This window comes from Dasypus novemcinctus, chromosome 30 (assembly GCF_030445035.2).
Source record: "Dasypus novemcinctus isolate mDasNov1 chromosome 30, mDasNov1.1.hap2, whole genome shotgun sequence".
NCBI classification, from domain to species: domain Eukaryota; kingdom Metazoa; phylum Chordata; class Mammalia; order Cingulata; family Dasypodidae; genus Dasypus; species Dasypus novemcinctus.
In genome coordinates, this window is record NC_080702.1 from 46,885,406 (window position 1) to 46,897,364 (window position 11,959).

Below are 11,959 nucleotides of genomic sequence, written 5' to 3' on the forward strand. Positions count from 1 at the left end.
AAATTGGTATATTAAAAACAATGAAAAATATTAACAATTTTTACCTTTTGCCTTTAATCTCTATAATATCTGTTGTCCCATATGTACAATGACATATTCTTCCATTTCTTCCCCAGTGTCTTACTTTTATTTATTTTATCTTCAAAGATATTTTACATCACAGTGAAGTCACATACAGAATATAGGGGACTTCCATTTTCCCAAATTGCCCCAACATTTCCCTTCCATATTAATAAACTTTTTCTATGTGGATGGTACATTTGTTACAACTGATGTACAAATACTGAAACATAGCTACCAAATATTGTCAATAGTTTACATTTGTGGTTTACATTTTAGAACATAGACTTTTATAAATTTTTGATGAAACTTAACATGGCCTGTATAAATAATTGCAAGATCATGCAGAACACTTCCATTGTCCCCTAAATAGCCCCTTTTCATTTATACTATTCCTCCCTCTCCCTCCCCTTGCGGCCCATGACAACTACCAGGCTTCACTACTTGAAGGACAAGATTCAAGTTACTTTTAACAACATTGAGAGCTTGACACACTGGTATGTTTTCCCATATTAGGAACCACCCATGTTCTCAAGAGATACCCATTCTTATGTTTGTAAACATATCAGTCCTCCCCAGAATGTGAATCCAACTCTTCCTGCTCATTATGTGCATCTCCACCCACTGATACACAAACTATGAAAAAAAATGATCACTCACACATCCTCTGGAAGACTGGCCCATGTGCATCCTGTCCCAAATGTCCCTGTATTGAACGCCCTAACCTAGAAACCTTTCCTTGTCAAAAGAACTTTCCCAAAATTGTAGTTTCAACCACATATCCTCCAATCCACAGTATTCACCTGCTTCCTCCCCCAACCGTCTCCCCATTTCCATGGACCATCCACCCAACACTCACCATCCTGTCCCTATGAACTTGCCCCACCAAACCCAATAATATCACTACAGCTCTGCCATATCCCTTCACTGCAAAAAGAATCATTTCTATCTTATCATAGATTTCCCCATATGGGCTTTGGCTCACAACCTTCTTCTCCCTTTCTATTTTGTCTAAACCTATCTATCTTCCAGACAATAACTCTCTGACTTTGCTCAATTTGCTTAATTCTTATGAGTAAAGTCATGTAATAGCTGTCCTTCAATGCCTGGCTTGGTTCATTCAAAGCATGGTCCTCAAGATTCATCCATGTTATCCTGTGTGTTAGTATCGTATTCCTTCTTACAGCTGAGTAGTATTCCATTGTATGTGTTTACCGTATTTTGTTTATCCATTCATCTGCTGATGGGCATTTGGGTTGATTCCAACTTTTGGCAATAGGGAATAATGCTGTTATGAACATTTTTGTGCATATATCTGTTTGATTCCTTGCTTGCCATTCTTCTGGGTAGATACCCAGAAGTGGAATTGCTGGAGCATATGGAAAATTTATGGTTAGTTTTTAGAGGAACTGCCAAATTGTTCTCCACAATGGATGGACGATTCTATATTCCCACCAGCCATGGACAAGTGTTCTCATTCCTCCACATTCTCTCTACCATTACAGTCTCTAGTGCTTAAAAAAAATACATATTTTATTTATTTTTAAAGATAGGTAGATTGCATAAAATGTTACATTAAAAATATAGAGGATTTCCATATGCCCCACTCCCCAGACAACCAATTTTTCCCCACATTATCAATGTCTTTCATTAATGTGGTACTTTCATTGCAACTGATGAACACACTTTGGAGCATGGCCACTAAACCCAGATTATAGTTTACATTGTAGTAAACACTCTCTCCCACTCAATTCTGTAGTTATGGCAGGATATATAATGGCCTGTATCTGTCATTGCAATGTCATTTAGGTCAATTCCCAGTCGTGAAAATGCCCCCATATTACACCTCTTTTTCCTTACTCCTGCCTTCAGCACCTCCAGTGGCCTTTGTCTCTACATCAATGATATAATTTCTTCCATTACTAACATCACAATAAGTCTGTAGGAGAATACAAGTAAGTCCACCTCAGGCCATATTTTTCACTAATCCTGAGGATTATGGATTGGTGATGCCCAATCTACCTCTCATTGAGAGGGAGCTTCCATCCCATATGGCTGATGAATGGTATTCTCCTTGAAGCTGTAGACCCTCTTGATTCCTTGGTGTGGTTGTTGTCCTTCCTCACCTCCTTGTTTGCTGTTCCTGGTGATTCCAATCATATGGAGTGTAGGTGTAGCAACTCTGCTGTGACTCAGGGCCCAGCTGGCACATGGACAGCCTAGAGATTCAAGTCTTTTGGACATAAACCTACCACCTTGAACCCCAACTATAGGTTCAATAAAAGGGACAAAACAGGCGTGTGCAGAGAAGTCATATCTGAGCCAACTCTGTCACAATCAAAAGCACAAATTCCAAAGTAGAGCAAACTGGCAAGGCACCAAACTCCAGAGCTATCCACCATGACTGTAGGACTTTGATGCCTCAGGAGACCTCAGGAGCCCGATTATTTGGGGTAGTGTTTACTTTGACTGTGGATGAGATCCTGATGAGACTCACACATATGTTACCTCTCTGATGAACTCCCAGCTCACTTTGAATTCCCTTAGCCATATAAACTTAATGGCCACTAGTCTAATGGGTGTAAGATGATATCTCTTTGTAGTTTTGATCTAATAGCTAGTGATGTTGAGGATCATGGCTATTTAGCCATTTGTATTTCTTCTTTGGAGAAATGTCTATTCAAATTACTTGACCATTTTTAGATGAGCTGTTTTTCTTTTTGTTTTTTGAGATTTTTTTCTTTATGCTGGATATTAGGATCGTATCAGAAACATGATTACCAAATATTGTCTCCCATTGTGTAGGATGTCTTTTCACTTTCTAACAATCTACTTTGAGGTGCATAATTTGTAATTTTGAGGAGGTATCATTGATCTATTTGTTCTTTTGCTGCTTGTGATTTGGGTGTGAAGTTCATGAAACCATTTCTTATTACAGTGTCCTGTAGATGCTTCACTAGATTATCTTCCAAGGTCTTTATGTCACTAGATTATCTTCCAAGGTCTTTATGCTCTTGGCTCTTATATTTAGATCTTTGATCCATTTTGAGTTGATTTTTGTATAACTTGTGGGATTTTTGCATAAATTGTGAGATGGTGTTCCTCTCTTATCCTTTTTTACCTTCTTTATTTTTTTTAATGTTACATTCAAAAATATAAGAGATCTCGAAAAAAAAACCCACCCCCTCACCCTACTCCTACCACATCAACAACCTTTTTCATCATCGTGGCACTTTCATTGCATTTGGTGAGTACATTTTGAAGCACTGCTGCTCCACCTGTATAGTAGCTAACATTGAAGTTTATGCTCTCTCCCAGTCCACCCTGTGGGCATGGCAGGACATACAGTGTCCATCTTCTGTCCCTGCAATACCACCCAGGACAACTCCAAGGCTTGAAAATGCCCCCACATCATAGCTCTTCTTCCCTCTCCCTACCCTTAGCAGCTAATATGATCACTTTCTTCACATCAATGCTACAATTTCTTCCATCACTAATCACAATAGATCCATAGTCGAATATCAGTAAGTCCACTCTAATCCATACTCTCTTCCTCCATCCTGTGGACCCTGGGATGGTTATGTCCAGAGTCCCTCTATATCAAGATTCTAGTTCTCCAAGTACCATTTGTTGAAGAGACCATTCTATCCCAGTTGAATGTGTTTGGTGGCCTTGTCAAATATCTGATTACTGTATATGTAAGAATCTATATCAGAACTCTCAGATTCCATTGGCCAGTATGTCTATCCGTGTTTCAAAAACATGCAGTTTGACCACTGTATCTTTGTAGAATGTTTTAAAGCCACAAAGTGTGACTCCTCTGATTTCATTTTTCTTTTGCAATATGTCTTTGGCTATTTGCAGGCCCCTTGCCCTTCCAAATAAATTTCACAATTACTTTTTCCAATTCAGTAAAAATTCAGTGCTGATTTCTATGGGAATTGCATTAAATGTGTAGATCACTTTGGGTAGGATAGACATCTTAATGAAGTTTGGTCTTCCCATCCATGAAGAGGGAATGTTCTTACATTTATAATAAGTCTTCTTTGATTTCCTTTAACAGGGTTGTGTAATTTTCTGTGTAGAAATAGTTTACATCTTTAGTTAAATTTATTCCTAGGTATTTATTCTTTTATTTGCTCTTATAAATGGGAATTTTTTTGAGATTTCCTCCTCAAATTGCTCATTATTGGTGTACAGAAATGCTACTGATTTAGTGCATTGAACCTGGGACATTACTGAAATCATTTATAAGCTCTAGAAGCTTTGATGTAGATTTATCAGGGCTTTCCCTGTATAGGATCATGTCATCTGCAAATAATGGAACTTTGATTTCTTCCTTTTCAATTTGGATGACTTTTTTATTTTTTAATTGCCTAAGTGCTCAGGTAAGTACTTCTAACATAACATTAAATAAGAGCAGTTGTAGCGGGCATTCTTGTCTTGTTCCCAATCTTAGAGGGTAAACTTTGAGGATTTCAGCATTGCGTATGATGTTAGCTGTGGGTTTTTCATATATGACCTTGATCATGTTGAGGCAGTGTCCTTCTATTCCTTTCCTTTGCAGTGCTTTTATCAGGATAGTGTGCTGTATTTTTCAAATGCTTTTTCTGTGTCTATAGAGGTGATCATGTGATTTTTTTATCTGTTTATGCAATGTATTAAATAGATTGATTTTTTAAATTTTAAACCATCCTTGCTTATCAGGGATGAAACCCACTTGGTCATGGTGTATAGTTCATTTGATGTACTGTTGAACACTATAAGCAGGTATTTCATAGAGTATTTTAACATCTAGGTTAATTAGAAAGTTTGGTCAATAATTTTCCTTTCTTGTGGTATATCTGTTTGGCTTTGTTATTAAGGTAAATTCGGCATCATAGAACGTGTTAGGCAATTTCCTTCTACTTCTATTATCTCGAAGAGCTTAAGCAAGTTTGGTGTTAGTTGTCTACAGAAATGTCGGTAGAATTCACCTGTGAAGATGTCTGCACCTGGGCTCTTCTTACTTGGAAGGTTTTTATGACAGATTCTATCTTTTTATTTGTGATGTTTCTGTTAAATTCATCAATTTCTTCTTTCATCAAGGTAGACTCTTTGCGTGTTTCTAAGAATTTGTCCATTTCCTCTAAGTTAAACTTCTTTTTGGCATATAATTTTTCAAAATATCCCCTTATGTTATTCTTTATTTCTGTGGGGTCAGTGGTGATTTCCCCTTCCTCATTTCTTATTTTCTGTATCTTCATCTTCTCTCTTTTTTTCTTTATTAGACTAGCTAAGAATTTGTCAATTTTATTGATCTCAAAAAATTAACTTTTGGTTTTGTAAATTTATTCTAGTGCCTTTTAATTTTATATGTCATTTAGTTTTGCTTTCATCTTTCTACTTCATTTGGTGTTTGTTGTTGTTTTTCTAATTTCTCCAGTTATGCAGGTATGTCTTCAATTTTAGCTTTTTTCTTTTATATATATGCATTTATGGATATGAATCTCCTTTTCATTACAGATTTTGCTGCAACCCATTAATTTTAATATGTTGTGATGTCATTTTCATTTGTTTCAAGGTAGTTACTAATTTCTTTTGTAATTTCCTCTTGTCCCAGTGTTTGTTGTAGAGTGTGGTTTAATTTGCATTTCTTTGTGCCTACTCTGGTTTTCTGACCCTTGTTAATTTCAAGTTTGATTCCTTTGTAGTCACATAAATTACTTCGTATATTTTCAATCTTTCTGAATACATCGAGAGTTGTTCTTTGGGTTAGAATGTTGTCTATATTGGAGAATGGTCCATGTGCACTCAAGAGAAAGTTTATCCTGCGGTATTTGGGTGTACAGTTCTGTATATGTCTATTAGGTCCAGACACACTAATGTATTATTCAGAGTGTTTGTTTATTGATTCTACATTGAGATGTTTTGTCTAATCATGATAATGGTGTCTTAAAGTCCCCCACAATAATTATAGAAGCATCTATTTCTCCACTTAGTTTTTCTAGTGTTTGCCTTATGAATTTTGAGGTCTCCTGGTTAGGTGCATAAATATTTATGATTGTTCTTTCTTCTTGAAAAAACATTTACTAATATAGAGTCCATCTTTGGCTCTTAAAATAATTTAAAGTGTATTTTGTTCAAAATTAGTATAGCTACTCCTGCTTTATTTGGTAGTTCTTTGCTTGAAAATAGTGTTTTAGCCATTCACTTTCAGGCTGCTTGAATCCCTGAGTCTAAGGTGGGTTTCATTTTTGTTGTTGTTGTTTTAATTAATTAATTAATTTAATTCTGTTTTGTTTTTGTGAGGATATCTCATTGGAGATGGTATAATTATTTGTTTATGTATTTATTTAATTATTTTAATTGGCTTTTTAAAAAAGATAAATAGATCACTCTAAATATTATGTTAAAAAACCTAAGAGTTTCCCATATACGCAACTCCCCAAACTTCCACTCCTCCCACATCAACATCCCCTTTCATCAGTGATGCATATTCATTGCATTTGGTGAATATATCCTGGAGCAGTGCCACACTGCATGGACCATAGTTTAACTTGTAGTGCACGCTCTCTCCCAGTTCATCCAGTGGGTTAGGGCAAGATAAATAATGTCCTGCATCTGCCCCTGCAAAGTCATTCTGGATAATTTCAAGTCCCAAAATTGCCCCATGTCACACTCTTCTTCCCTGATCATGCCCTTAGCAACTCCCATGGCCACTATTTACATATCTAAGATATAATTTCTTCCATTGTTAAACAAATTACTAAAAAGCACATAAAAACTACATAAAAAGATATACAAATTTCTATAAAGTGAATGAAAGGATATTAACATCACTAGCTATTAGGGAAGTGCAAATCAAAACTACAAAGAGATTTACACACATTAGACTGGTGGCTATTAATAATACAGAAGACTACAAGTGTTGGCGTGAATGAGGAGGGATGTGAAACCTCGTCCACTACTGATGGGAATTTAGAAGACCCAGCCATTCTGGAGGATAGTTTGGTGGTTTCTCACCAAAATAACCTTAGATGTGCCATATGACTCAGCAATTCCACTGCTGGATATATACCCAGAAGATCTGAAAACAAGAACATGAAGTAATATATGCACAATGTTCATAGCTGCATTATTCACTATTAACAAAAGTAGGAATCAACCCCAAAGCCCATCAACAGATGAATGGATAAACAAAAGTGATATATACACACAATGGAATACTACTCAGCTGTGAGAAGGAATACAGTACTAACACTTGGGATAACATGGATGAATCTTGAAGACCTTCTATTGAGTGAAGCAAGCCAGGGGATGAAGGACAAATACTACATGACCACTCTGCTATAAATTAAGGTGGATTTCTTGTAGACAGCATATTAATGGTTTATATTTCCTTATCCATTTTTCCAATCAGTGTCTCTTGACTGGTGATTTAATCCAATCATATTTAGCATTATTATTGTCAAGGAATTACTTATATTAGGCATACTTTCTTGGGGTTTATGTATGTCATATGTGGATTTTTTATCTTTTTGATTATTCTTTTTTTCTTACACTTTTTTTCAAATCTCTTTCTCTCCTTTTTTTCTTTCCTTTTAACCTGCTGCACTCTGTTTACTATTTTTTGAATGGCAGGTTTCTTACTGGTATAATAACTTAATTTCGGTATTTCTGTGACTATTTTGAATTCTCCAGCATTTTTATTTGTTAAAACACTGTATTGATTAATTTTGAATCTATATAGGTTACTTGCTTTATACAGTCTTATCTCTTGATATAGACAATCAGCATTACAACCCAGAACACATTCACTGAATTGTGAATGCACAATATTTTTTAGCTTTGTAAACTCAGTAATATACTTTCTATATTCAGTGTAATCTTCAAAATTTGATTTAAAAATTTAAAAGACAGAATTCACTTAATGAACTGTAAAAATACTATAATGATAAGTTTGGAAAACTAATCAAGATACTCTATTTAGTGTTATATGCTAATGTGGACTTGCAATCTATGTTAAAACAATAAACTCACTTAGTGAGCTCTGAAAGCACTGTATAGATTAGATTTAAAAACTAAGTAAATATTTTCTTTATTCAGTGTTATCTGGTTAAATGGACTTAAAATCAATTATAAAACACAGAAATCTCTCAGTGAACTGTGAAATCACTATGTTGAGTTTTGAAAACAATGTAGTACTGCTTTAGCTTTATCTACTAATATGGCCTTACCATTTGTGTTATAACACAGAGACACTTAGTGAACTGTGAAAACACTATATTGTTTACATGTGACAAGTAAATAAGATACTTATTTTATTTGTGTTATCTGCTAAAATTGGGTTATAATCTTAAAAGGCAGAACTCAGAGAACTGTGAAAAGAGTATATTGGTTTGCGTTGAAAATTCAGTAAGATATTTCCTATATTCTGTGTTATGTGGTAATAAGAACTTACAAATTAATATTTATTTTTCAAGTATAGCTATTTTATTTGAAATTAATTTGTCTTTATTGCCTGCATGTATTTTAATTACAAAAATTGTGAACTTTATTTATATGTTTTACATTTTATATACCAATAGATACGTATAGGTAATTGTACTGATGGGAAATTGTCCTAATTATATTATTGAAATTGTATTAATTACTTTTTATTGTTTTTTTTAAAGTTACATGGATCACACAAAATATTACATAAAAAATATGAGATTCCCACCCCCACCCCCCACTCCTCTCATATCAATAACCTCTTTCTTGAGTGTTGAACATTAAATGGATTTGATGGATATATTTTGGAGGACAGCTACATTGCAAGGATTACAGTTTACATTGTAGTTGGTGCACTCCTCCAGTCCATTCAGTGAGATATGGCAGGATATATGAAGCCCTGTATCTGTCGCTGCAATAATGTTCAGGAAAAATCCAAGTCCTGAAACTGCCCTCATATCACAGCTCTCCTTCCCTCTCCCTGCCCTCAGCAAACCCTGTGGCCACTTTCTCCTCATCAATGATAAAACTTCTTCCATTTCTAGAGTCACAATAATTCTATAATAGAATACCTGTAAATTCACTCTAATCCATAGTTTATTAATCTATCCTGTGGAACCTGGGGTGGTGATGTCCACTCCACCTCTAAATTGAGAGGGGACTTAGATACCACATCCTAATGGATGTGATTTTCTCCAGCATGCAGTTGTATACTCTCTTGTTTCCCTGGTATGGTGGTTTACCATACTCACCTCCGTGTTACCTGACCTGTGTACATCCAATGAATTGGAGAGTATGTTTGCAACTCTGCTGAGGCTCAGGGTCTAACTGGCCCATGGACAGTTCAGAGATTCAAATCTCCTCAGCATACATCAACCCCAGCACCAACAGGTTCAGTAATAGTGACAGAAGAGGCACGTGTAGAGAGGTCACATATGAATCCATCTCCATCACACTCAGGAACACAAATCCCATTGTTAGGCACACTGGCAAGGCACCAAACTCCAGAACCATCTGTCATGACCATATGACCTTGGTGTATCCATAGTTCTCAGGAGCACCCCTACTTGGGTTCTTACCTGCTTTGGCTATCTCTGAGATCCTGCTAATATGTACATAATCATGACACCTCTGATGACCTCCAGACTCATTTTGAAATCTCTTAGTCATATAAATGCATTTGCCTTTACCATTTCCCCCTTTTATTAAGGTCTTTTTCCTAGACGCATCAATAGCTGGTGATGGCAGTAATCTTTCAGTGTCAGAAAGGCTCATCCCTGGGTGTCATGTCTCATGCTGGGCATGGTAAAGCATTTACCTGCTGAGCTAGGCTTAGAGAGTGGCCACATTTGAGCAACACGGAGGATCTCAGGAGGTAACAGTCAGGCACCCTGCAGTTCAAGACTTAGTTGAAGTTTTAATATTTTAAATTATTTTTATTTTTATCATTGTCCTTTTTTTAAAAAAAGATAAATAGATTACCCAAAACATTACTTTAAAATGCATAAGTGGTTCCTGTATATCTCATTTCCCAACCCTCTGCCCCTCCCACAGCACATCCCCTTTCATTAGTAAGGCACTTTCATTGTGTTTGGTGAATGCACCATGAAGCACTGCCACACTTCATGGACTGCAGTTTCCATTGTAGTGCACACTTTCCCCAGTACATACAGTGGGTTATGGAAGGATATAGAATGTCCTGCATTTGTCCCTGCAACATCATCCAGGATAACTCCAAGTCCCTTAAATGCCCCATATCATCTTTTCCTCCCTCCACCTGACCTCAGTAACTCCCATGGCCACCATCTCCACATCAATGATACAATTATTTCCATTGCTAGTGTCTACCAGCAAGTCAATTCCAAGCAATACTATATTCCTTGATCCTGAGTTACCTAGGATGGAGATGTCCACTCCACCTATAAATCAAGAGGGGGCTTAGATCCCACATCCTCATGAATGCAATTCTTCTGCTTTCAGTTATAGACTCCCTTGGTTCCCTGGTGTGGTGTTTGACCATTCTGAACTCCCTGCCAATTGACCTAAGTAAGTCTAATGAACTGGAGTATAGGTGTTGCAACTCTAGCTCTGTTGAGGCTCAGAGCCCAGCAGGCACATGGACAGTCCAGAGATTCAAGTCTCCTGAACATACAACCAATCCCAGTGCCAACCACAGGTTCAGTAAAAGTGACAGAAGAGTCATGTGTACAGAGGTCACATCTGAGTACAATGTCATCACATTCAGGAACACATATTCCAAAGTAGGGCCCACTAGCAAAGCACTGAACACTAGAGCCATTTGTCATGACCATAGAACCTGTGTTTCTCCATAGCCCCCTGGAGCACCAGTACCTGGGGTTAGATCTTTTATCAATCATGACTTTATTTTTGTATAAGGTGTGAGATGGTAATCATCTTGCATTCTTTTACATATGGATATCCAATTTTCCAGGCACTATTTGTTGAAGGGCCCATTTTCTCCCATTTGAGTGGTCTCATTGTCCTTGTTGAATATCAGATGTCTGTATATGTGAGGATATATATCGGAACTGTAAATTTGGTTCCATTGTTTAGTATGTCTATTCTTGTGCCAATACCATTCCATTTTAATCATTATAGATTTGTAGTATGTTTTAAAATCAGGTAGTGTGATATTTCCACTTTCATTTTTCTTTTTCAATATGTCTTTGGCCATTCAGGGCCTCCATTCCTTCCAAATAAATTTCATAGTTAATCTTTCTAGTTCTTTAAAATGCTGTGAGGCAACAAGCAAGATGGCAGTGGAGTAAAGAGCTCCTAGAATCAGCTTCTGCTACAGGGTTGTTAGAAAACATCCAGAGCTATCTGCAGCTAGCTGAAGCACCTGTTTGGGGGCTCCAGGAGGACAGAAGAGCATCTGGCAACATATTTGAAGGAGTGGCAGGAGCAGACTGCTTAACTCTAGAGAAAACTCGCTCTTGCAGTCCAATTTGAAGATAAAACTACACCTGTATCAGAATGTCTGAAGATTTTCTATTACTCTCACGTTCCACCACACTGGGTCATTCAGTGCCTACTTTCAAGATTATTCTTTGAGTTGGGATGTACGAGTTCATTTCTTTAGATATTTGAGAATCTGGAAATGTGGGAAGATATTGCTACTTGTTATGAAAGAGCTGGGCAGCATGGAAAGACTATGGAAATGATGTTAGATGAAATGCAAATTTGAGCAATTTTCTTATTTGAGTTCAAAATGGGTCATAAAGCAGCAAAGACAATTACAATATCGACAACGCATTTGGCCCAAGAACTACTAATGAAAGAACAGTGCAGTGGTAGTTCAAGAAGTTTTGCAAAGGAGATGAGAGCTTTGAAGATGAGGAGCATAGTGGTCAGCCTTCAGAAGTTGACAATGACCAATTGAGAAAAATCACCAAAGCTGATC